A 25,431-nucleotide genomic window follows, 5' to 3' on the forward strand; every position below is an offset into this window, starting at 1 on the left:
TAGCTTAAAACATCTACTGGCAAAACTGTTTTTGCCTACAAAACTCTTAACAGGTAAGTAATCAGTCACAGTTTAAAATAAATCTTATTTCTGAGTTATAAATACCTCCTGGGAAGGAGAAATCATCACTACAATTATAGCCAGCCTTTTTGCAGGTTAAATTCCAAAGCAAATAATCACAATTTATGGTGTTAATTAAAGATACACAATGCTGTGCTGCAGAAAATTGAAAATTGTTTGAAAATAAAGAGAATTTTATACACTAAGCAATGTTCCAGGTGCACCTGTTTCTCAGATAATTACAAATTATAAAAAGTCCTGCTGTTATAATTATAATACTAGTTAGTATTCTTCAATTTCCAACATGCTCGAGTCTCTCTTTAATATAGCAGTGTGAACCTACTGTTAAATTACCTATGCTGATAAATTAGCTGTTCAATAGATTGGCAACTTGATGTTTTGCAAATCTGATCTTTTTTTCCCCTGGTATTTAAATTAACAAGCATTATTTCTCTCTTCTATGTATTTTTTCTTTCAACGTAAGTGATGTGCCTATTGCAGGGAGTAAAACATCAAAGGTGCTATGGTGCTTTCCATCTATTTTTGGGATGCTTCTGCCTCTTTTAAACATCGTTGCTTTGAGTCAATATTATTAATTAACACCCACCCCCAAAGACTTTAATCGGGATTGGGGCCTCCATTCTGCTGGGAACTGTACAAACCAGAGGCAATCCCTTCTCTAGAGAATTTTCTATAGCAGCAAGATTGTAGGTGTTAGGTGCAGCCTATTAATAGGACTCTATAATAGAAATAAATGGTATGGAAAGCTAGAGCAGAAGACATATAACAAAAAGCTTGGTATGGAGAGATCAGTAAATGTATTTAATCCTGTACTCAGTGGAAATATTTCATGAAGGGACCTGTTTCACCTTTCTGACCTATTTAGCTTTCTGGAAAACCATTTCTTAGCTCATGGTAATACAGATCTTCTGTCAATCAAGGATCCATCAGTAGCATTACTGATCCTACTATCGATAGCATTTCTAATATGCCCATTGGCTAGGTATCTAGGTGCCATTCACTTTGAAGTCAATGAGACAATTTACATTGGTAAGGATTACACTGCATGTGTAAACTTTGTCAGGATCGAGTGCCTGCTGGTTATACTTATAGGATCAGCAGCAGTTTTGGTAGTGCTGCACCTGAAGCCAGCCCAAGTATGGATCCTGCTTCATTAAACCAAACTCATTTTATAAACTATTACATCTCACTCTCCCCCCACCCACCATTTTAAAGGTTAAGTGAATTAAGTAGTCATGAAAGGTGCTGGCAAAACACTTCTGAAGATTTGGGCCAAAATATTCACACCTGGATGACAAAATTTGGGCATTAAATTCTAAAGTCAGGCATCTAAATAGGTGTCCTGATTGTCAGAGGTACTGAGCACCTTCTGAAAAATCAGATTTCTCTTAAAGTGCCTTGTAAAGGGGGGCACCCAGCTCTCGAGCACCTCCTGCTGCTGTGTGTAGTACTGCAGGCCTTTTCCCACTCTTGGCACCCCCTCTAGGTTGTCGATCTCATTTGGTGGGTCTTCATTGGCTCTGGTCAGATCACACAGTTAAAATGAACTCGTTCCGGGATAGCAAAGAGTCCAACAACAACTGTCTATCTGCCCTCACCAGGGTCTTCAGACCCCACTCTGGGCCCTTGAAATTCAGCCCTTCACTTGGGTTTCTAAATGAGCCTTGTTCCCTTCTTGGGGCTTACACCACTTTGCTGGTGAGGGGAAACCCAGTCAAGCCCACCCTTCCAGGTTCCAACCCTGGGATGCTATACACAGCAGCCACATGCCGCTCACTTCTATTCATTGCTGCTATTTTCCTGGGCCTCTCATCTTCATCCCAACCTCAGGGTTAAAGTTTTCAGGTCCTCTCTCTCTCCAAGCTTAAGCAAATGCAGCTAGAAACAAACTCTGGCTGTCCCTCAAGCTCTTTTGGACAGAGTGGAGGCCCTTGTCCCTCTGGTCCCAGCCAGGAATTGCCCCACAGCTCTTTTTATCTGACCCTGCTGGGATATGATTGGCTGCTTCCATGCAGCCCCTCTAGACAGGCCTGGAGTACCCACCTTCACTGCTCCTTACCGGGGGCAGGGCATGGTAAGACCACAGGACTTCCAGCAGGGGGGGCTACAAAGGCCTGGTACAACCTGTCACATGCCTACATATGAATATTGGTGTCTAACTTTAGGCACCCATAATTGACAATGGGGAGCTGTAAGTCATCCATGGAACTGGAATGGCAAAAGTGTGAAGTACTAGAGCAAAAGCTCCGAAGGAACAATGAATTGAAGCTGATATTCTTGTCTTGGAAACATTATTAATTGTTATTATTTCTATTGTGGTAACACCTAGAGATTCCAATCAGGATCAAGGCCAGTTGTCCTAAGATGTAGAACAGTAGCTTTCCCTTGTGGACTGATCACAGCTGCTGCTTCAGTTTTCCCACTGAAGACTCTCTCTGTCTCCAGCTAGTTGGATGATTTGGGCATCTGGTTACATCAAATGTCCTTCCTTTCCATGGTAAGGAAAGTTGAAAACCAAAAGGCTTTTCCATAAAGCCTTAAACCCGCCTTGGGACTCCGCCAGTATCTGTGCCACCTTGCAACACAACGGTCCTTTGCTCCTGGATGCAATGCCACATCTACATGTGTCACATATGTCACAATGCCACATCTACATCCTCCAGCCCAAGGATGCCAAACCGTAAAGCCACTGTCCATCCAAGAGTCAAAACCATCCTGCTTCACTTTTCAGCCACTTCCTGTGATTGCTGGTCTCCTCTTAGGCTTTCTCCTTAGCCCTTTCCCAGATATCTTCAGGTGCCTTTCCCAGCTTCCTCTCAGCAGAGACACCCCACTGGTCTCGGTCCAGACTCCCAATTTCAGGAGAACCCCAGCAGCAGCCACCCACTCCTGCTCGTCCCCAGGTCTCTCCCTGCACAGGGGGAGGGATATGGGGTGGCAGAGCTTTTTATTTCATAGATTCATAGACTCTAGGACTGGAAAGGACCTCGAGAGGTCATCGAGTCCAGTCCCCTGCCCTCATGGCAGGACCAAATACTGTCTAGATCATCCCTGATAGACATTGATCTAACCTACTCTTAAATATCTCCAGAGATGGAGATTCCACAAGAGGAGGTTAGATTACTGTCTAGACCATCCCTGATAGACATTTTTCGGTCCTGCTTCTCCCTTCCTAGTGGGTCTTGTGGAAGAATATGCTCATCTTGGTCCCTGCTCTAAGAGGAAACCAGGCACAGGAAAGAGCAGTGGAGGCCTTAAATCCTCTTATAAGCTCAGTACTTCCTGTGATATAGGCATTATGCATGTAATATAAAACATGTAATATAAAAACAAGTCCTTTCCCTAAAGAGTTTACAATATTATCATATGACAACAAGTGGATACAAATCAGCATACATGGGGAAGGGAGTAGGAAAAGATAACAGTGAAACTATGCCCAAGTACAGATTGGTATAATAAGCAGCCATCACTACAGCAACCGACTACTCATTGAGTATTTTGTGAATCCAGCCCCTAATTCCCCTCAACTGATTAGCTTGAACCTTTCATTCATGCACCATTGTGTTGAGATAGCATTAAGTTTGCTCACAAGGCTGTCAAAATACCATGGCAGAAGCTGTTAAAATGTGTTTAGAGAAGCAGTCTCCACCTGCACAGTGAGGTCCGTCTCTTTTTCAGGAAGTCCATTTTGCCATAGTTTGATGCCACAGGCCTTGCTCTTGAATTTCAGACTCAAAACCTGCCTTCTTATTGGTCAAAAGGAAACATTCAGAAGCTAGAACATGACTGCACATGTGTATTCTCCAGCATGAATAAAACAATAGGGCACAACTGAAGCAAGAGCGAGTGGTCTCATTCAGTGCAGCACTAGAAATTAAGCATACCAACTTCTATTTTGTCCATGGGGGTCTGAGTACAAATGATGGTAGTGTGAGAGTGCCTCTCGGGGAAACATCACTCTGCCTGTTTGAGGTGTTTTGGGGAGTAGGCAGGTTAGTGAAATATACAACTCGGGTGCTCTCCAGGGGATTCCAGTTGTAGAATTATTGTCTACAGTGCTTCAATACAAGTATGGAGTAAGGCGGCAAAATGAATGGAGAACACAATGTGCTCACATAAAGCTCTGTGCCATGAGTGTGTTGATGATGGGTCATCTTCAGAGAAGTTGGATTACAATATCTCATCCCATATTTGGCAGAGCTGATGAACCAAAGTTAATATTACAGTACTTTAAAACACACTTTCGCCCCCTCTTCCTGAAAGAAATGGAGGAACACCTTGGAAATGGCTGAGATACAGAGTTGCAGCTACTGTTTATATTTATAGCCGCACTGCTGAGAATAAGCTTTGTCACAAAGTTCTTATGACAGCATCATAATTAGGTGGAAACAATATCAATGCTAATCAATGGAGGCTGGTGGGAAAAGACAAAGCTGTGTCAATGGGAGTCTAAGGCAACAACATTATAATCTAAAGAAAGGCAAAATGAGATCAATACAAGTCAATGGAGCAGACATTATGATGTGTGGAAGGACAAAATATTGCTGATCTAGAAAAAAAGGTGTTGTAAAGACTGAATATTTTAGACTGAACAACATGGTAAACTATTATGTGAACAACTGAATTGATTCCTATGATATGCAATGATTTTGCCTTCATGTATCACAATGTCATTTTGTTTATACCATTTAGTTTGTCTAACTGAATACAACTGTGCAGATGCCTTATAATAATACTAATATTTATATTAATAAATAATGTTCTATTTTAGAAACATCAAGTGTCACAAGAATGTTGGGAGCTAGCGGAATACTGATATTATGCAAATTTTGCTGATGAGTAAACTGAAAATTTCAATGCCTTAACCAAATTCACACAGCTAGTCATTGTCAAAATCTGGATTAGAACCCAGAGTCAGTGACCTACCACAAATATAAGTATTTAGGAATGGAAGAATTTTATTTGGGAGATGAGGTAACTCCTCATAATTCAGGTTTATAGAGAGACATTAGTTTCCGCCTTATTTCCAAACTCCCTTCTTCCCCAAAAGAAACTAATCACCCTGAAATCTCATGGGCCATATCTCATCTGTGGATTTTTTTTTCTCTGTAGCAACTTTTGTTATAAACTCTCCTTATAAACTCCATATATGTGTGGGTCTTTTGTTTGGTTGTTTGGTGGTGGGTTGTTTGGTGGTGAAGCAATTACAAAAATATATTTTAAAAAACAGTTTATGATGTGATGTACATATGCCACACACTGAAATAAGTACTGAAGAGGTTAACAAAGAGATAATTAAAACAGAGAAATAAAGTGGAGGCAGTGGAAAGCTTAGGGAAAGGTCATGAGTGGAAGAGGGAGATTTTGCACAGATAGCCTCAAAAACTAGGAAACTGAAGAGCTATTTGTTGACAAGACACACTTTAAGTTACAGATAGTGGGTGAAATCTTGGCCCCACGGAAGTCAATAGGAGTTTTGCTACTGACTTCAGTGTGGCCAGATATATCACCCTTTGTTTTTTTCCTCTGGAAGAAGCAAACCATTGTTTTTTGCCACTTTGCTTTTTTTTAGGGACCAAGCTGAAGAAAAACAGTCTAGTTTCCCTGTAAATTGTGCCAGGATAGAAAAATCAGAAATCAGTCAAAACAGCGCACCCTATATATTAGTCAAAGTTCTTTGTTCTGTGTCACATTACACTATATCATTTTGAAATAGTGGAACATATAGGATCGTCATTAGGAGGAGAGCTAGCTTTGCCAAACTAAACAGATATACACACTTCTGTAGCTCGTTAGTCATAATTGAGATCCGCTCCATATTTAACAAAGTTATGAAAAAGCTCTGATCACAAACTGCTCTTTCTGATGAAACGTAAGTGATCTATGAACTGTCCACTCCTGATGTCTCTGTATACATTCTGTTTAATAATATAATCAAAATACTTGATGAAGTGCAATGTTGGGTGAATAGCTTGCTCTGTCTTATAACTGCCCAAAGAGGCATATGTTGTATAACTATTTATTAATATTAGGTCAGATAGCTTATTATATTGTATCTTCCTTACTGTAAAGAAGCAAGTGAATTATAGCAATCCATTGCTGCTAATCACCTCTTGTACACTCACCTAATTAGAAGCTCCAGACTTTTCTCCTTTTCAGAGCTTCTTGGAAGCCTCTCTGCCTCTTCTGCTAGCACAGCTGAGGAGTGTCACAGAGCTGTAGTCCTAGACAGCATCATGCAGATGAAGAAACACTCCATCCAGATCTGAAAAATAAAGGTTCACTTGAGCAGCTGCTCTAAAACACAGTTTTCAGGTCTGCCAAAAAACAAGCCATCTTAATAACTAATGCAAATTCCTTCTGCTATCTGTAGTAATTTTAAGATTAAAGAAGAGCATTGTTTAGGCAGGCAGCTAACGATACTTGTAGCTCTCATATTCAACATTAGTTCTCACCTCTGAAAGTGTCATGTTTAAAAAATACATCAGAAGATTTATAACTGGGAAATTTAAAGAAAAAACAGAGGGACAGTAAAAACAGGGCTGAGCACTGTAAATAGGGGCGTGGAGCTAGAATAATGTTCTCATCTTGCCACTTAAAGGAGCCCACCAAGCCTTCTGTTTGCCTCAGAAATCCTCCTGCTTAATACTCTAGCAATGGATTAGGCTAGAGCACAGCATCTCATCATAGTTACACCAATGTAAATTAGAATAATTCCATCAGAGTCCTTGGAGTAACTCTTGGTTTACAACAACGTAATTGTGATCAGAATAAGTCTCCCCAGGTATAAGAATGAAGAGTTTTACTATCTTTAGCTCATAAGTGCAGTGCAACAGTTGAGATATTATAAAGTGCACAGTATACAGTTTCGGAGGGGTAGCCGTGTTAGTCTGTTTCAGCAAAAACAATGAGGAGTCTTGTGGCACCTTAAAGACTAGCAAATTTATTAGAGCACAAGCTTTCATGGGCTATGACACTCCATACATCTGAAGAAGTGGGTCATAGCCCACAAAAGCTTATGCTCTAATAAATTTTTTAGTCTTTAAGGTGCCACAAGACTCCTTGTTGTTTTTACAGTATACAGTGAAATCCAAACTTAGAAAAGCATCCCAAAATTCTAACTGCCAATGCTCTGAAAAAAGACTTCAGTGTGCACTCAAGTATTTCACAATCATTCCTTGGTTTTCTCGAACCTGAATCCCTGTGCGTCTGTGACGAGTGAGCTAAGGAAGCATTCTGGGATAATAAACACAAAGTAATACATTATACATAAAACCTCGCTTCAGAAATCTTTGTTCGGGAATACCTCAACAAGGAGATTTTAACTTGAGCTGTTAACATGTATGTAAAATTAAAGGAATTATAAAAGTCACTCTTCAGAAATGTTATAGATTAAGGATGGTTTTGTGATTGTAGGACTGGACCAAGAGTCGAAAGTTCCTGGTACGATTCCCAGCTCTGATGGACCAGCAGGGGAAGCAGCTGGCCCTGTGCGCTGCAGCTTTGCCCCGCCACCAGCCTTGCACACTCACCCCTATTGTTGGCCACTGGGGGGGGGTGGGTGGCTGGTGAGCAGGGATCCAGCCAGCAGCAGGACCCGCCACTACTGAAACAGAAAAAACTGGGCAATTTGCCAGTTTTAAAGAAAAAGTCGGGACATCTGCAGGAGGGCTTAAATATGGGACTGTCGCTTTAAAAATGGGACTTCTGATCACCTTATGCTACAAAATGTCAAACTGTTTTCATTTAGTTCAGTAACTGTACTGAGTCCGTACCACCGATAAGTAAGAAGTTAATCATTCAAAATGAGGTGCGTTGAATAGAAAGGAACATCAGTGAAAATGTACAAAGAAAATGGATAGAACTGACACACACATGGCTTAGTCTTTTCCACATTCTGTCAATCATGCACAACACTCAGGCTACACCTACACTACAGCACTTAGTCTCCTGGGCAGCCACCAAACCAGTTTGAATGGTGGGGGAAGCATGACCCCATTTGGTAAAGAACCCAAGAGAGCAAAAGGCAGGGGGTGGTTGATACAAGGACACAAGCTCTCTTAAAAAGGGTGTCAGAGAGAACCAGACTAGAAGACACACTCAGGTACCCACCGGTGTCTGAAGGTAATAAGCCTTCCTAGGTTGCCACCATTATGCGATGATAGTACATTAGGTAAAATAGACATGTGTACAGATTATTTTAAAGCCTTTTTTCCTCTAAAACCTTTGTCCTACTGCTAAAATAAGCAATCATTTCATTTTAAGAAGACTGCTTGGTCTCTATATACACCACTAGTCATATAGTCCAGAAGGGAAGAACCACAGGTGCCCAAACCCAATCAAACCTGCCGGGTAAGAATTGTCAATACACTAGATACTGTATCCCAGGGCCTAGTCTAACAGTGGGAGAATCATGGAATTCCATTCTAGGAGAGAGAAAGACAGAAAGCCTGACAGGGTATGCTCAGAGAGACCAGAAAGGGGACAGAGGTACAGTTACCCCTATAACTGTGACATGCTACATTTGATTTTAAAAGGCTGTTGGCAAATATCAGTGCCACCAGCTTCCAAAACAAGAAAACATGAGTGCCTGAAACTGAGTTTGGAACAGCAGGGTGATACACAGTTGGTATATGCACGGTACCAGAGCCAGGTGCTGGTCTAAGAGAGGACAAATCATGATATTCTACTCTGTGACATGTAATGGCAAGAGGACAAACACCTGGGGGTATGCACTCAGAGACTAGAAAGGAGTTAGATATACATACACAATACAGACAATCTACATAGATATATGAATTATGTCTGCAAGTAACACACTGGCTGAAGATGTCTTTTTTCCCTTCTCTCTACTGGATCATATAATAACGTTTCTGAATCTTCTCCACTGCTGACCCCTAGACCTAGACCTTTGGTTCAAGCAATAGAATATCACATTCATGGCCTGGGTTCAGTTCCCCACTGGCCAGACGCACGGTCACATGCACCCTATCGTACATAGACTTTATTTATTTGGACTATTCAGCCATCATTAAAGATAGTTAGCTGAACACATTCTGCTTGTTTGTGAATTATGAGTTAGATCCTGCTACTCTGTGAATTCTTTCTGCTTGTGAAATAAAAAATGGCCTACCATGCTACTCTCATTGGGATGGCAGTTTGCTCTTCCACAGACATCTGAAAAGTACTGGTATATTTTTCCTACTGCTCTTAGAAACTGCTTGAATGCCAGTGAAAAACAGGTAGCTCAGGACATCTGCAAAATGTTGCAAAGAATGATTGTCTTAAATCTGGCACTGCTTCCAAGCATGCAGAAGATTTTTATTCTTCACCCATATATAGACATACATAAGGGACTAGGAAAAAGCCCAAAGGTAAATTTTCCAAATATACTGTATTTCCAAAAAAAAATTCAACACTTTTGAAAAAAAAAAACCCATAATATATTCACTGAACCAAGTCATATATTGCAGAAACAGTGATCAATAGAGAAAACTAGCTTCTAATGAGAAATCAGAAACTACTCAAATTGTGCATGTTTCACTTGGATTTTCAACTTTCTCTTCATTCACAAGAACAGGGAACTTCCAGTAAAGGCTGTCAGTTGTGATATGTGTTCTGCTAGTGATTGCTGGAATAAAACAGAACATGGGTTGGCTTTTCCCCATACTCAGTTCCTGTCAATCCAACAAATATGAGGACGAAAAGACAAAAATATTTTGCACTTGTCTTGCCAAATGATACTTGTCTTCCTGCCATCAAACAATGATTAATTGAGATATCATCCTCCCCACCTGCTTCCTCCTCTCTGCCCAGTCAGCTGGAGCGGACTGAATCTCTCATGATCCTTGGAGCCACTTTCATAAGTGCTGATAACAATAGAAACTTTGGGTCAGGTATCAGGTTTTTTCCCAATTAAACATACTAGGCTCAATGCGGCCATCCATGTGAGCTCTACTCAAACAGAGTGGAGATGATGGTGATAGGGAAGAGCACTGGGATCCAGTTACATCTCCCTGAACTTCAGTCACCCTGGTGGAAGCTAGAGAAGCGCACAGCCTACTCTCACTTCCATAACTGTTGTAAGGTCCAGATCAGGGGTAATGGATCTCTGCTCCTCCATGCTCCCTCCCATGTCCCAGACATGCTCCCTCTCTCCCTTTAAGCCAGGGTTGAGGTGGCAGGAGGCCACCTTTCCATGGGTGGAGAGTTCAGCCATGAAAAGGGAATTTTCCAGTGGCTGTCTCCAGCCATTTGAAAGCCACTTGGCATGGATCCTCTATATTAAATCTCTTTCTGATTTCTACACTTTCACAATATGTGGACATTTCTACCATACATGAAAAGAAGGGCCATTTCCATATTTATGCCAAAAATCAGATGAAAAGGGGACATAAATCTCTCCTCTGCTAGCATAAGTGGAGAGGAATCAAAGATAGGGGAAAAGGGGAGAGCAAGGGCCTTTCCATCAATCCATGGAAAAGAAAAGCTCTTCTTCCTCCACTGAATGAGGCCTGGGGTATGTGGTTGTTCAGAGCATAGGACCAGGATGATGTCTGCTCAACCACGCTAGGATTTTCTCAGAGAAGAAAATGATGTTTCTGAAGCATCATCTCCCATAAGCACTTCTTCTATACTGAGAAACATTCCCCCATCTGCTGAGAACTGATCAGGGCAGCTGGCATTGCCTCATGGAACGTCCAAATCATCATTAGGGGACAAACCCCTCTAGGAGAAAATTTGGTTTTAGCTTACAATGCAGTTTAGTAGAGGTCACATATAGTCTAGATGTTAATTTGATCCGGGGAACAAACTACAGGAGACAGAACAGCCACTGGAGCTAATAATTTCTCCTTACAATTGACCTTTTAGTCCTCCATCCATTTCATTGTTCTATTTAACCACAGAGTTGGACTATTCTCATTAAACTGCTCTCTAGATATTTTAAATTTTTTATCAGACCTTTAGCTGAGTTCTTTTGAAATGCAAACTGATGAAGTTCAATTCTGCAATAATATCATCAGCCCTATTATTAGATTTGGTAATGGCTTTGAAACAACAGCATACCCAGGGACTAATGCTGGGTGTGGTACATTCTTTGCAATTCTGCAGTGAATTTTAGGATCATTGGATTAATTAGACTTTTACACACAACATGAAAGAGCAGACACAGAGTATGAGCCTCATGTCTAGAGCTGCTTGCTAAGAACTCTGGCATTATTTTTCCATATGGGTTAAACCATGTAAAACTTTTGTAGAAGAAATAATTTTAATAATTTTATATTTTATGTTAGTATTGGATAAAAACATTCCCATGCAAGTACAACACAGCTAATCTGGGAGGAAAAAACATGTTCACCCAACATGTTCATCCATACGACTGGAACGGTAGTCTAATTAATATCCTTCATTTTGCCTGAGTCCTGCATTATGATCCATATGGGTAGACCACTATGCCAGTATTTATAAATGGGCCTTAATTTGTTTAGCTCTATAAAAAACCATTCTGTAAGATCTCTCTGCAGGGGAACACACTAGTGACTAAACTGGGCCATTCACAAATGGGGCATTGCAGGTTCAAATTCAGTCAGCTGGTTTTTACTACTTGAGCTCTTCACTTCTGCTGAAAGTATATGCCATCTGTTCACCATCTTTTTTAAAGGTGGAGAGGACCTATAATAATATTGTTCTTTTCTCCTCAAGGACAATAGGACAGATAACCTCACCTGAGGATGCATTTTCCCATTTGATAGTTTAGTTTAGTTGTTACATATTCTGGATGAAAAAGATGGTGTTTATAGAAAAAGAAATTATTTTTAAAAGGGCAAGCAAGTAGTTTATATTATGAATTGATTGCTGTACTTGCCAATACTAGTTTTGAAAATTGTTCAGTTTTTAAAATAGCCCCCAAAATATCAAACTTTTGAATTATATATTTGAAAAATCTCAGTTGCAGCTCTCAAAAAAGTGATTTTTAGAAATTTTGGAATAGAATTCTCTCCTAGAGCAAAAACCATTTTTACTGGCAGAATTATAAAGTGCTTTCGATTTACAATTGAAATGTCTGTATCAGTTTAAATAAAATGTTGAACTATAATACCAATTTTAGAATATCAGAGTTATAAAATATGCAACATAATGCTCTTTTTGCAAATAAATTACACATTTCTTACTTTATTAAAAAAAAACTGCCACAAAGTAGGAATATTAAATCAGTTTGCAATGCCAACCGCTTTAATACAGTAATTTAGGTATAATGTCCCATAAACCTAATACTTCTATTTTATTATCACCTTTATCATATTGTACTAATGGTCTTTTTTTAGTTGAGTCTAATCTCATAAACATACAAATTGGGAATGATGAACCATCATGGAACACACTGGGATGAAAGCTTGGAAACAGCAGGAGCAGATTGGCATCTGTTCGGGGATGCAGGAGTATCAGAGAGAAGGGGAGAGAGAAAGACTGAAAATAGCCCTCGGCTAACAAGGGTTATAAGCAATTACAAATTAAAATGAATGTAAAGCTTGTAGGTTGATTGGGTGAAAAATCAACTGTGAGAACTACTCAAGTGAGAAAGTAAACCACACACGCACACACCAAGGACAGTGACATGTCTTACAAAACTAGCAAGATGTTACCCCCTCATCATCTCAACCCAAATTAACATAATGCTTGAAATCAAAAGATGCCGCTTAACCTCAAGTTCACAAGACAAAATCCCGTAGATAAAATGATTTGCAACATTCTGGCACTCCCATAGAACGGCTTTGCTCTCCTTGAGGTTAACATCCCATTGAAACTATCAGTTCTTTCCAGTAGTAAACACCCTCAAGCAAAAGTGAAAAAGACAATAATGCCATTCAATCTCAGCCCGGCTCTTTCATTTTAAGTAAGACATCCAGCCATGGTTCTATCTCAAGTCAAGCCACTCCTGTACGTGAAGGAATCCTCTGGATGTATCAAAAGCAGAGGACAGGTACTAGATCTGTGAAGCTCAGTGGCTCTGTTCCCCAGGAGTTTCTGAGAAATAGAGGTAGTCATAAAATGTTTTGGTTTTTTTACTCCCTGTGGAAAATTCTACTTTTCAGCAAAAAATTGAGAACTCAAAAATCAAAAGGTTTTCAGGAGAAAACTTTTCTGTTCTCTGTTTTTTGGGCTTTTATGAAAAGCATAATTTTTTTGCAGAAAGTGGACACTTTCCCCTTATTTAGTCAAAACCCTTTTTTGGGGGGGGGGGGTCAAAAAACAGTTTTAATGGGAAAATTTTGACCATCGCTTCTGAGGACACTTTATTCTGATTCAGTGTGTGGGTTCACAGTCACACAAGTTAGAATGAGCCCAAAATCTCAAAATAAAACCCAGATGGAAAGGTTGGGTTTATGTGGAAACCATGTAATAGTGAATTTCTCATGGGCTAGGTTCCTTGAATGATTCATGAAGATCTTACCTACTAATCAAATCTGAGTTTTTACTTTGTTCCCAAACTAGTCAAATCCCCTGTGGTTTGGGGTTTTCTTATGAGCGATTTGAAAAGCTCTAATTCTACAACTGCTCCAATAACGCTGCTATTCTGCACTGAGTAAGATCTGCGGTACCAGGGCAATGCCCTTCTACTGAACAGTCCTGTGATGGATTTTAAGGAAAAATAATTGTAAATGGACTCCATACTATCTTTCATCCACCCACAATCTCCAAGTTTTTAAACACACACTTTCAAAATATTTGAAGGTCTTATGACCTGTTTTCAATAGTGAGTATGGAGTGTGGAATATCATAGGTATAATATGTTGCTCTTTCAGACCCAGAATATATACAGACTCACCCCAGTCTCACTCACTGCCCTCATTCATGTAAGTTTCTAAATATTAAAGTGTTCCTCACCTTTAATTTCTTGTACATTACTCAGACTTCATATGTTTAAGCATGAGCAATCCAGGTCCTAATTATTTTGAATCAGATGCAAGTCTAAATTGTTGTCTGTATAAATAGCTGAGTGTTCGTACCCAAACCTTGAGGAAAAGGTTCAAATCAGTTTGGACAAAAACAAAAGACTGGTCCCAGCTTCCCCCCTCTTCAGCCACATCCCAGCCCATGCGTCTCCATTCTATGGTGCTGGAAATAATTGAAGCTGACGCCCAGAGTGTGAAAATTTACCCTTTTTATCCATTTAAAAATGAAAATGTAAGTGGATTTCTCTTTGACTTAAGTTTTGTTTTGTTTTTAAAGAGAGTTGTGATCCTGGAAATGTTCTTGGAGTAGCACACTCTTTCTACCACATGTTTACCTTCCTTTCTTGTGAGTAGGGATTGGGTTGCCATGGCAACAGAGTTGTGTGGCCTTTGCCAAGCAATATTTGTTGACACTCTGCTGCACGATTATTGTCCAGTGTGAAACATATTGTATTTTGATAGTTTACGGCACTGGTTCGCCACCTGGGGATATGCAGAGGTCTTCCAAGGGTACATCAACTCATCTAGATATTTGCCTAGTTTTACAACAGGCTACATAAAAAGTTCTAGTAAAGTCAGTACAAACTAACACTTCATACAGACAATGGCTTGTTTATACTGCTCTATATACTAAACATTGAAATGTAAGTACAGTACTTATATTCCAATTGATTTGTTTTATAACTATATGGTAAAATGAGAAAGTAAGCAATTGGTCAGTAATAGTGTGCTGCGACACTTGTATTTTTATGCCTGATTTTGTAAGCAAGCAGTTTTTAAGTGAGGTGAAACTCGGGGGTACGCAAGACAAGTCAGACTCCTGAAAGGGGTACAGTAGTCTGGAAAGATTGAGAGTCCCTGGTTAGAGTCATGAAGGGGCGGGGGCTGACCACTAGGCACCACTGCCCTCAAGAAGTCAGATTACTCCATCGCAGGTGGCTTTACACCACCTTAGCACCTCAGTGCATTCTTGGGCCTGCCAGGTACTCACATCAGTCAGCACAATCTGGGGAGTGGGGGTTGGAACCCACTCTGCAGCCAAAAGGCCTTGGTTACATTCAATGCATTTATTTATTTAGGAGACTGAAAAAGGTCCTACAGAGTCCTGCTGACACAATGCTACCTGGAATCATTTATTCATGCTTATTCATCTTTAAGAGGGTGAGCCCAATTACATGTTCTGGTCCTGCATGTAAAGAGTCTGCAAAACCAGTGTAAAGGGCCCTGAGAAATAATCCCAGCTCTAGAGGGTTCTCTGGTTAGTGCAGAGCTGGAAGAATGGCCCTACATTTTTCCTCTACACTTCTCCTAGACCAGCAGGCCCTGGTGGAGTGGGCATGTTAGGGTTATGGCCGGAGAACTGCTGTGCTCCAGGTATTCTCGACTGCCAGCCAGGTCCCTTGAAGGGGATGGCATTCAAGTATAAGATAGAGCAATCAGGGGGCTGCTCTAACTGATGTGAGTACTCAGCAAGCCCAAGAATGCAGGGAGGCGCTAAGGAGGTGTAAAGCCAGCATGTGGCGTGGCCTTATTAAGATTTTGAAAAGTCTGAGCTAGACAGACAGACAGACCGACCAACAGACCTAGAAGATATTGATAAAGACAAAGTGGTCCCAAGAATAAGTAGTGCTTGAAAGGAAATCCTGTCAGTGTCTTTCTTTAAGTCCCGAGACAGGCAGGGAGGATGGTCAAGGCTCTCCTCTCACCGAACCAGCTGGGGATGAGTAGGAGAAGGGGACCAGAAAAAATGCCACCTGCCTCCTCCCTAGGGCAAACTCCATCAGCTGGTCTGCTGAACTTTGAGCCTGAGGACTAACAGGAAGGAGAAAGGGGCCAGCTAAGGGAGAAGTGAGCTAAGAGCCTACAATTAAATTAGAACACAGCTCCAAGGAGTAGAGCTGGGGACTCCTGGCTTCAGAAGAGTAGTAATATCTGCTTGAATTGCCCACCTCTAGGAGGAGGCCTGTGGATCGTATTTAAGGAAAGACAGACTGACTGAAAGATAACCCAGAAGGGACTGGGAACATGGTCAGAGGGTGGACTTTGGCAAAGCCCTGAAGGCAAGAAGATCACCTGGATTGATCGGTCTTCAGCTGTCATTAAGACTGTGCCGATCACAACACATCCACCATTCTTCTTGCATTCTTGCCTTTCTTCTCCACGTTCATCCGAAACATTTAACAATGTCATCTTCCCATCTTCTTGGAGGCCGACCAGGTGGTCTTTTCTGTCACACTATCCAATCCAAGGAGAGGGATTGCTCTCTCAGAGGAAAGATCATTTTTCCTTCTCCCTAGCGGTTGAAGGCTAGCTAAGCTTGAGGAGGTACATATGCCTGCCCAGCTAGCCAGTGGGATGGCTTAAAGTTAATGGCTAAAACAACACAAGTAAATGGGTCTTAGTTCCCTGTGTGTCATCAAACTGTTCTTCGGTGGTGGAGTGGAAATTGAGCGACGAGAGGCTGCTAAAACTGTCAGGTGCTAGGCCAACATGGAAAAGGACAACCCTCGCTGTGTGTATTTACAATTGAAGGTCGCTGGCGAGGGAGGAAATGTTAAACCATCTGATGGAAGAGAAGAAAAGGATAAGATGTGACATCCCCAGTGTCTGCGAAATCCGACGAAAGAAGGAGTTGGAAGTCAACTGGAAGGATGGAAGCGCTGTGAGGCTCGGAAAGGGAGATGGCGCTAGAAACGTTGGAGGAGTCGGATTTATCATCAGTAAGGATTGGGTTTCGAAAGTCATATCATGACAGCTAATATCATCACGTATTGGTGTGCTGCATCTTCAGATGGAGTCAAAAGCTATCCTCAAGATCATCCAGGCCTACGCTCCCACAAGTGCAAGTGAGGACGCAGAAGTGGAAGAATTCTACCAAGAGCTTGAAAGAGCCCTCGTGCAAAAGTCCACTTACACTGTCACGATGGGAGATTTCAACGCTAAGGTCGGGCGAGGGAAAGCTGGCGAAAGTTCATAGGGAGATATGGCAGTGGAGAAAGAAATGAAAGGGGAGAAAGGCTGGTAATGATGGCAGAAACGAAAGAACTGTACGTGGCAAATACCTGGTACAAAAAGAAGATTGCAAAAAGGTGGACATGGATAGCACTAAATGCGGAGAATAAGAATGAAATCGACTATATTTTAGTCAATAAAAGGCGCATCATTCAAGACATCTCTGTGGTGCAGCCCTTCAACACCGGCAGTAAGCATCGCCTGCTTAGAGCGAAGTTGATTTTCGACAAAGTAGTGGGAAGGAAAGCTTTACAGATGGCAAACAGGAAACAGCACCCGAAGACATTCGATGGAGCAAAGCTGAAGAAAGCAATTTCTGGGTTTGACTGGAGCCAGACGGAAAAGTGTCATGAGGACTATAGTATCTTTGCTGATAAGCTGAGATGTTGCATAAAAGCAGCTGAAACTGAAAAGATGAAGAAGGCAAAGGGAACAATCTCGAATGAAACGAAAAGCTTGTTGGAGAAGCGGAGAAATATGAAAAGGAGCTTGGATAACAACCTCGAGTACTCCATTCTGTGCAAGCTTATATGGCAAAAACTGAAGGATAACTTTGAGAACTTCTGGAAAGAAAAGCTCCTTAAAACAGCTGAATCACGCAAGAGCCTCAGGACATGCAAGCGGGAGTTGGCACAGTATAGATTGAGTGTAACAGCATTGAAGAACAAGGATGGAGAGACAGTAATTGACAGAGCAGGGATGGAGGAGGTCTGCAAGGCAAGAAGAATGTTTTGTTTATTTGTGACTTTTGTTTGGTCTTGTTACAGCAAAAGGGAATTGAACTCTGAGACCTATCTTGAGGACTAAGCCATGTGATTCCAGGAGAGACAGAAAATCCCAGGGAGGAGGAAACTGAGGCAGGGAATGCCTGCAGTACCACATTCAGCTAGCAGGGGCACTGCAGTGTAGTCACATCCTGTGACACCACCTTGTACATACACCCTTTCTTCCTGCTGTGCACATAGTTTGGTGGAATGGGAAATCTGTACTGGTGTCTTTTTCAAGGTGTGACATTTTTTTGAGCCCTGAGTATTTATTTAAAAGAAAAAAAAGACAACACAAATAAATAATTAACATTGTTTAAGACAAGGCTGCCATGTGCTCCTTATCTTCCAAATATATTTTTTTAAAAGAATCCTGTCTGGCATTACCTGAGGATATTTCTACTTTCTTCCCTAAGCAGGCCTAAGAATTAGAGATGTTCCCTCTGCAAATACCATGGGCTGAGAGAATAAAAGTGAAAATGATATATAGATTAGTGTCAGCTCTCCTGAAAATTTCCATTCACAGCCCATAGACATGAAAGAGTACAACTTCAGTAATCTCAGCTGGGATAGTTGCTGATGTGTTTCTAGGCATGACCATCTTCTTGATCCTATTAGCCCTCAGACAGAAACCTGATCACAAGCCAAAGAAATGTTGTCCATCTTCACTAACTTATCACATCAGCAGCTTTTCATTTACAGGGCAGGAGGAAGATATTACAGAAAGACAGTGACGATCAAATAGGAAGGCAAGCATATAATCATTCTAAAAATGTGTAGTTTGATTTTCAGGGGTGCTGAGCACCTGCATCTCCCACTGAAGCTAATATTCAGTGCATCTGAAAATTAGTCTACTGGTGCTTAGATACTATGGTAATTGCTAAAATGAATCCACACACACACACACACACACACACACACACACACACACACAGACAGCCAGGTTAGGGCTGATATACATGTACTTCACAAAAATGTAAAGAAAAATGGAAGAAATCCTCCAGTCTAGGAGTTTCATGTGTGGTGTTTGTGGAGTGTTCATAGAGGTCAGTTCCCTTCACTAATTTCTGTTTCAGAGTCCCCCTGTGATCATTTTTTGAAAGCTCTGAAGATCATTCCTTCATCCCACTATCTTCATTAGATGCACATTGCCCATGCAACTTTGAATACATATTAGTAACGTTAATAATATGGATTAATATTAGTAATTACAGCTTTCAGGTGGAATCCTGGCCATGTAAAGATAATCAACGTTTGTGCCCTGAAGAATATAAGAACAGTGTAAGGGATAGTCAGTTGCCTTATGTATTACTGGGGCCAATGATACAGCAAAACTGAAATTACTGGCTGCCTTGTGCTATAAATTAAAATCAGAAAAAAAATAGGATCCTTTCCATTGAAGGAGTCTGATTGCTCTCTCCATCATGTGGTGCCCTCCCAACTGAAGCTTAAGACACTTCTGTTTTCTTTTTTGTTAGGTGGTTAAGGGGTGATTTTATTTACAGTGTGTCAGGGGAATTATTGGGTGTGTTTTATCTTCCATGTGCGTGACAGATACTGCAATTCCATGCAATATTTTGGATTATCATAATGTATTAAGTTTATAAATCACTGTAAGCCAGAGATTGTATGCAACTCCATAAGGGAGGGCTACCACAACTCCTCCAGGGACCAAAACCAGCAGGCAGTGACTCAGGTGAATCACCTAGGTTGTAAACATCTCCAGAGAGGTACCACTCCCTGGTCAGGCTTGCATATATTGGGTCAAACAGGTTTCCTGAGACCAACAGAGAAAGAAACAGCTTTTGGAAGAAAAAGGCTGTGTTTAAACTACCTCAGGGCCTTTAATTCAGCAAATAAATAGCACCTTCTGTCCACTGTGGACCCCAACCCTGGAATAAGGGATGGAAAGACTTTGGTTAACTAGGGCCCTGTAAGACTGATGGGTGACCTCTGGTAAGTTTTTAGCAAGTGTATAGGGACTTCTATTGTTTTTTTGTCTTTTTTCTATAATGCTTTTATCTTAAGAAGAATGTGCTTGCTTAGAAAGAGCTGTGTAGTAACTTGTAACTGCTGGCAATACACTGTTCATAGCCTTTGGAGGGAAAAAAATGCACAGGCACTGGCCATTAGGCTTGTTGGGGATATCTCAGTGTAATGCCGGGAGCTGTGCAGCCTTAAAAGTCCCAGTCAGAAGGGAGTGGCACAAGGGTCTCGGCTGACAGACAGATGATGGCAGGAGACCTGAGACCTGACTGGGCACTCCTGGGGCAGACCACTGTGGGTGGGAGCTGGACACAGGTGCAGTTACCCTGAAACTATGACAGACCCTTCAACAGTTTCAGAAGGCCATGCTTTCTATTTTAATCCAGTTTTCTTTGTAGTTTTATTTAATTAGGGACAAATAAGCTGTCTATTAACAAATAAATATATCTGTATTCTTATTATACCAGTGCTGAGTTTCAGAGAAACAAAGTGTCCTGTGGGATTCCGAAGAAACACCAGAAGCCAGGGAGGAAATGTCTTCAGTGTGAATTTGGCAACTATATTTGAATGTGACTATTATAAATCCATGTACAAAAAACAGAGATTCTATACTGAATTAGTCTTATAATGGAATTACAGGATTTTGTTTTTTCTTGCATGCTTTTTCTGTATATAAAATCCCCAAACTCATCATGGAAAAATCATTCGAATCTCAGCCATGCTGCTTATGCCAAGAAAGGAAGCAGATAGGCCAAACAGCATGTGTTTCCAGCCACAACAAGTAATTTCCATCTAGTCATAAAGCAAACTCTTTTCAAAGGTGCAGGTTGATGAATTTTTCCTCTGGAGCTGGCTGATCATTCACACAATTACTTAAAAAACAGATCTCATCAGTCCTACCTAAAAGATACTATACATACAAGAGCTTTAGGAGTAAGAGAAATATAGGTAGATGAGTCTAGAACCCCAAGAAGTTAGGGTTGGATATATACCACGAAGTCTGGATGCTTATGTGAATGTCATGAGTTTTCATAATTGAGTTAGAATTCTCACAAGAATAGGATCTTATAATATTTCCAGGACTTCACGGACCAGAAAATTAACTATTACAAGATCAGCTCTTTCATGATGCTTTGGCACATTCCCTTCTGGTTGGAACTCAGAATGGCAGACCAGGAAAAAAAAAAAAAAAAAGTATTTCAAAAGCTCACCGAAGTTTTTCTGACATCAAAGGAGGTTTGATTTAGATTTGGTTCAAATTTTAGATCAAGAATCAAGTCAATTTTTATTTATCCCCATCCAATCATACACCATAGATAAGAACAAAGCAGATAAAGAATGGGGTGAGGAGAGGGGGAATTGAAGATAAATGGTGTAAAAAAATGCAAACAAAATGCTGTTATTCAAAACAATTTTTTCAAGCAGTTCTGGATAAGTGTGATATTAGGTCAATAACCTGAGCTTTGTACGACTTAAGTCCGAGATTTTTAGAAGCGACTAATAGTGATTTTGGGTGCCAAACTTGTGACTCCTTAAAGGAGTCTAATTTTCAGAAAGTGCGAAGAAGCACCCAACCCCATGCAAATCTGGCCTCTATACGATGAGGCTCTATATATAGTTGGGCTCATAAGAGCACAAGAATGGCCATACTGGGTCAGACCAAAGGTTCATCCACCCCAGTATCCTGTCTGCCGACAGTGGCCAATGCCACGTGCCCCAGAGGGAGTGAACCTAACAGGTAATGATCAAGTGATCTCTCTCCTGCCATCCATCTCCACCCTCTGACAAACAGAGGCTAGGGACACCATTCCTTACCTATCCTGGCTAATAGCCATTAATGGACTTAACCTCCATGAATTTATCCAGTTCACTTTTAAACCCTATTATAGTCCTAGCCTTCACAACCTCCTCAGGCAAGGAGTTCCACAAGTTGACTGTGCGCTGTGTGAAGAANATCTCTCTCCTGCCATCCATCTCCACCCTCTGACAAACAGAGGCTAGGGACACCATTCCTTACCTATCCTGGCTAATAGCCATTAATGGACTTAACCTCCATGAATTTATCCAGTTCTTTTTTAAACCCTATTATAGTCCTAGCCTTCACAACCTCCTCAGGCAAGGAGTTCCACAAGTAGACTGTGCGTTGTGTGAAGAAGAACTTCCTTTTATTCATTTTAAACCTGCTGCCCATTAATTTCATTTGGTGGCCCCTAGTTCTTATATTATGGAAACAAGTAAATAACTTTTCCTTATTCATTTTCTCCACATCACTCATGATTTTATATACCTCTATCATATCCCCCTTTAGTCTCCTCTTTTCCAAGCAGAAAAGTCCTAGCCTCTTTAATCTCTCCTCATATGGGACCCGTTCCAAACCCCTAATCATTATAGTTGCCCTTCTCTGAACCTTTTCTTAAAAAAAAAAAATCTTGTCCTAAATGTCTAGCTATAAGCAGGGAATACTAAAACTAAGTTGTTCAATCTGGATGTGTGCACTACATTAAACTAAAAAGTGCATTTAAACTTTATACCAAATTTTGCTAGTTCTTATTATTTTAAGATACCTTGTGGGTACCTCTACAAGAGCATAAGAGTGCAGGAGGGAGGTGCTAAGGAGCAGTCTCACCCCTCCACCTTCTTCCTCCCTATGCCTGGGACTAGCACAATCTCTGTATTCCCATTGCACGAAGACTAGGGAACTCTAGCTCCAAGAGTTAGCACTATAAAGAAACCGGAGTCGGAGAAGGAGTCAGAGAAGAACTGTGTGATGATTGGACCATGGCATTGTTTTATCACGGGGGAGAATGCACACTGTATCCTGATTAAGACCATACGAGATGCTGCTTGTGTGTTTGCTGCCCCAGAAAAAAAATTTACAGCACAAGTGTGGTATGAATCAGTGTGATGGCTGCTGTCAAATGCAAATATCATCTGCACATTATTCACCTACCATATGCAAGCTACTCCCACAATGATCTTATTAAGGAAGCTATGCTGCACATCAATATAATATTATGCCTAGAGCGGTGTGTAGGTACTAAAATATGCCCTTCCTGCTTAGATTCTACATACTGAAAAATGACTCACTTGTGGGTAAACCAACCCATTAATTCTGACAGATAATTCAGAATACACACTTGATACTATAGTTTAACTACCTTAAAGTTGTAGAAATATAAGTGGTCTAAATGTCACTGTGTGTGAGAGAAAGAGAGAGCGATGACAGCACAATTATCTCAGCCATGCAAGATTTTAGATGGGTAATAATTAGCATGGTGGCAAGTAGCTGGAAGAAGTGATGGGCAAACCTCAGCAGCGCAGCAATTCAGTCTGAATACATGCCGAAAAACCCAACTGCTGCTCTGAACGGCAGTTCAAATCTGTGGGCTGTAAAATTGAAGTGGAAATCGGTCAGGAAGGGGCACTTTTGAGCATTGTGATATTTCCTACTTCCCCCTGCATTAAGGGAACAGCCTCTCTCATGCTGTGTGAGCTCTTAACTCAAACAAAAGTAGAAAGTAAAGATGGGAGTATTGAGGGTGTGATTGTGCTTATCTATCCTAGCCCTGAGTAGGGCTGCATCACACTGGGAAGGGTGTAAAGGTAGAAATGGCAGCCCCAAGAGCCATTATGTGTCAAACATGAGCTGCTTGTATTCATTTTCAAGCCCTACATAGTCAATTCACACCCTACATATCTTCTATCATTTACTACTGTGCTGTAGAAGCTCAACTCTGATTGGATGCCATGGTTCCACTACCCACTTGTTCAGCTTTCAAGCAAACACTTTTGTGCTTTCTCTCATGCTGCCCCACTGGCTTGAGAGGGACTCTTCATAAACATCTGCAAAACTACCTCAGGTATCCCTCCTCAGCGCTGTGATTCCTATATAAATCTTGACAACAACAGGCTGCAGAGACCACAGCTGGTCATGCTGACCAATACTGTCTCATAGTTTCCTTGTACTCCTGTCTGTCTTGCATCCATCTGCTCTCTCTTGTGTTACACTTAGATTGTATGCCCCTTGGGGCATGGACCATCTTTGTGTTCTGTGTTTGCATAGTGCGTAGCACAATGGGGTCCTGATCCATGACTAGGGCTCCTAGGTGCTACAGTAATACAAATAATAAATAACTATAATAATAAAGAAGGCACAATGGGTCCCAGAGCTCCCTTTACACAGTGGGGAATATGCCTGGCTGCAATACCTTTTAGGAAGGTGCATGGTACACTTGCTTCTGTAGCCACTCAGCTCCACTGGTTGGTACATGGGGCCACAGCCCACTCTTTGTTATGTCGCTGACACCCAGGGTCACTAGCATGGTGAAGGATAGCGCAGGGACAGCAATTCTGCCTGGCCTTGTGCAATGGGCTCCTTGTGCCCATCCACTACCCATACAATGGCCAAGCACACTCAGGCCCTTTAAATATCATCAGTCACATGCTCTACTCAAGAGTCACTAATCTCTCTTGCTACAAACATACACAAACTGTCCAGAATATAACTGTATCTCATGAGTCAACACAGCAATATGAAAAGATATTGTGTTAATAATTACAGCCCTTAATCTAAAATCAATATAAATAGTTCCCTACAAAACAGCATTTCATCTTCTACAGAAATAAAGAGATAGTGGCTGTTTACTAGCAACGAGTTGTAGCCAGTACCATAATTTGAAAATTTATAAACATAGTTAGTGCTCCAGCCAGCAAATAATGCAGGCAATTGAGTACATTTTCTGCTGCTGTTAATGTGCCTGCACACCTAATTACTGGAGCAGCATGCTAAAAATACTTCTCTTAAGGTTGCTCAACCAGCTAGTCTGTGATTTAGCTGGGAGAACCATATGTAACACAAGCAGATTCTTCAGGAACCAAGCCATGGTTTCAACCTCTCCTTGCTGCCAGAGCATTAATTGCTGTGGAATGGAAAGACCAGTACACACTTACTACAAACAGATGGCTAATAAAAGTTTGGGGAGTTCTCTCAATGGAGAAATTGGCTAGCCTGAAAAGAGATCTATATAAAAAATGCTTGGACATGTTGTTTTCCTTTATAGAGTATTCGAGATGTGCCCTGTAGCTCACCAGCTGAACTCTTTATTCCCTTTAGTTCATATTACAGGGACAAGTTTCAATAGCTACATCTATCTAATATTTGGGCTTTGTACTATAATGTATCATATGAACCTGTGGACTCAAGAATGACAATATATAGTAAATATTAACTATTATGCTAATGTCACACACGATATAATAATATTTGTACAGGATAGATAAGAGACTTGATACACTGTAGTTAGATATATGATAGATTAGATGAAACTAGATAGTTAGAATATATGCTGAAAGGGAACCTTAGTCCATTGAGGGTTATCCATGTTTGTAAACATCTGCTCTTGTTTTGTAGTTCTACTTGAAGACAAGAACAAATATTTCAATTTGCTCTAAAATGTTGACAGGTGAATCAGTGTTTGAACATTAAAGTGGGTCAGACTATGTTGCATTATTCAGTGAAACAACATGACACTTCTAAATGATAAAATACTGTCTAATACAAATTTGAAGGGATACAAGTGAATATCTGCTTTCTGCAGGAGAAATGCTACTTTAACTTACTACTTCCATATGAA

General features: G+C 40.9%; 1 long non-coding RNA gene across 1 annotated transcript in view; it reads right to left on the reverse strand.

The window, feature by feature from the left end:
* LOC117883198 overlaps positions 1-25,431 on the reverse strand; it is a 301,536-nt gene that overhangs the window by 64,446 nt on the left and 211,659 nt on the right. The window contains exon 2 of the long non-coding RNA XR_004647203.1: positions 6,207-6,346. This is a non-coding gene — a long non-coding RNA (uncharacterized LOC117883198). The remainder of the gene's footprint in view (positions 1-6,206; positions 6,347-25,431) is intronic.

Source organism: Trachemys scripta, chromosome 9, assembly GCF_013100865.1.
Source record: "Trachemys scripta elegans isolate TJP31775 chromosome 9, CAS_Tse_1.0, whole genome shotgun sequence".
Taxonomy (NCBI): Eukaryota; Metazoa; Chordata; order Testudines; family Emydidae; genus Trachemys; species Trachemys scripta.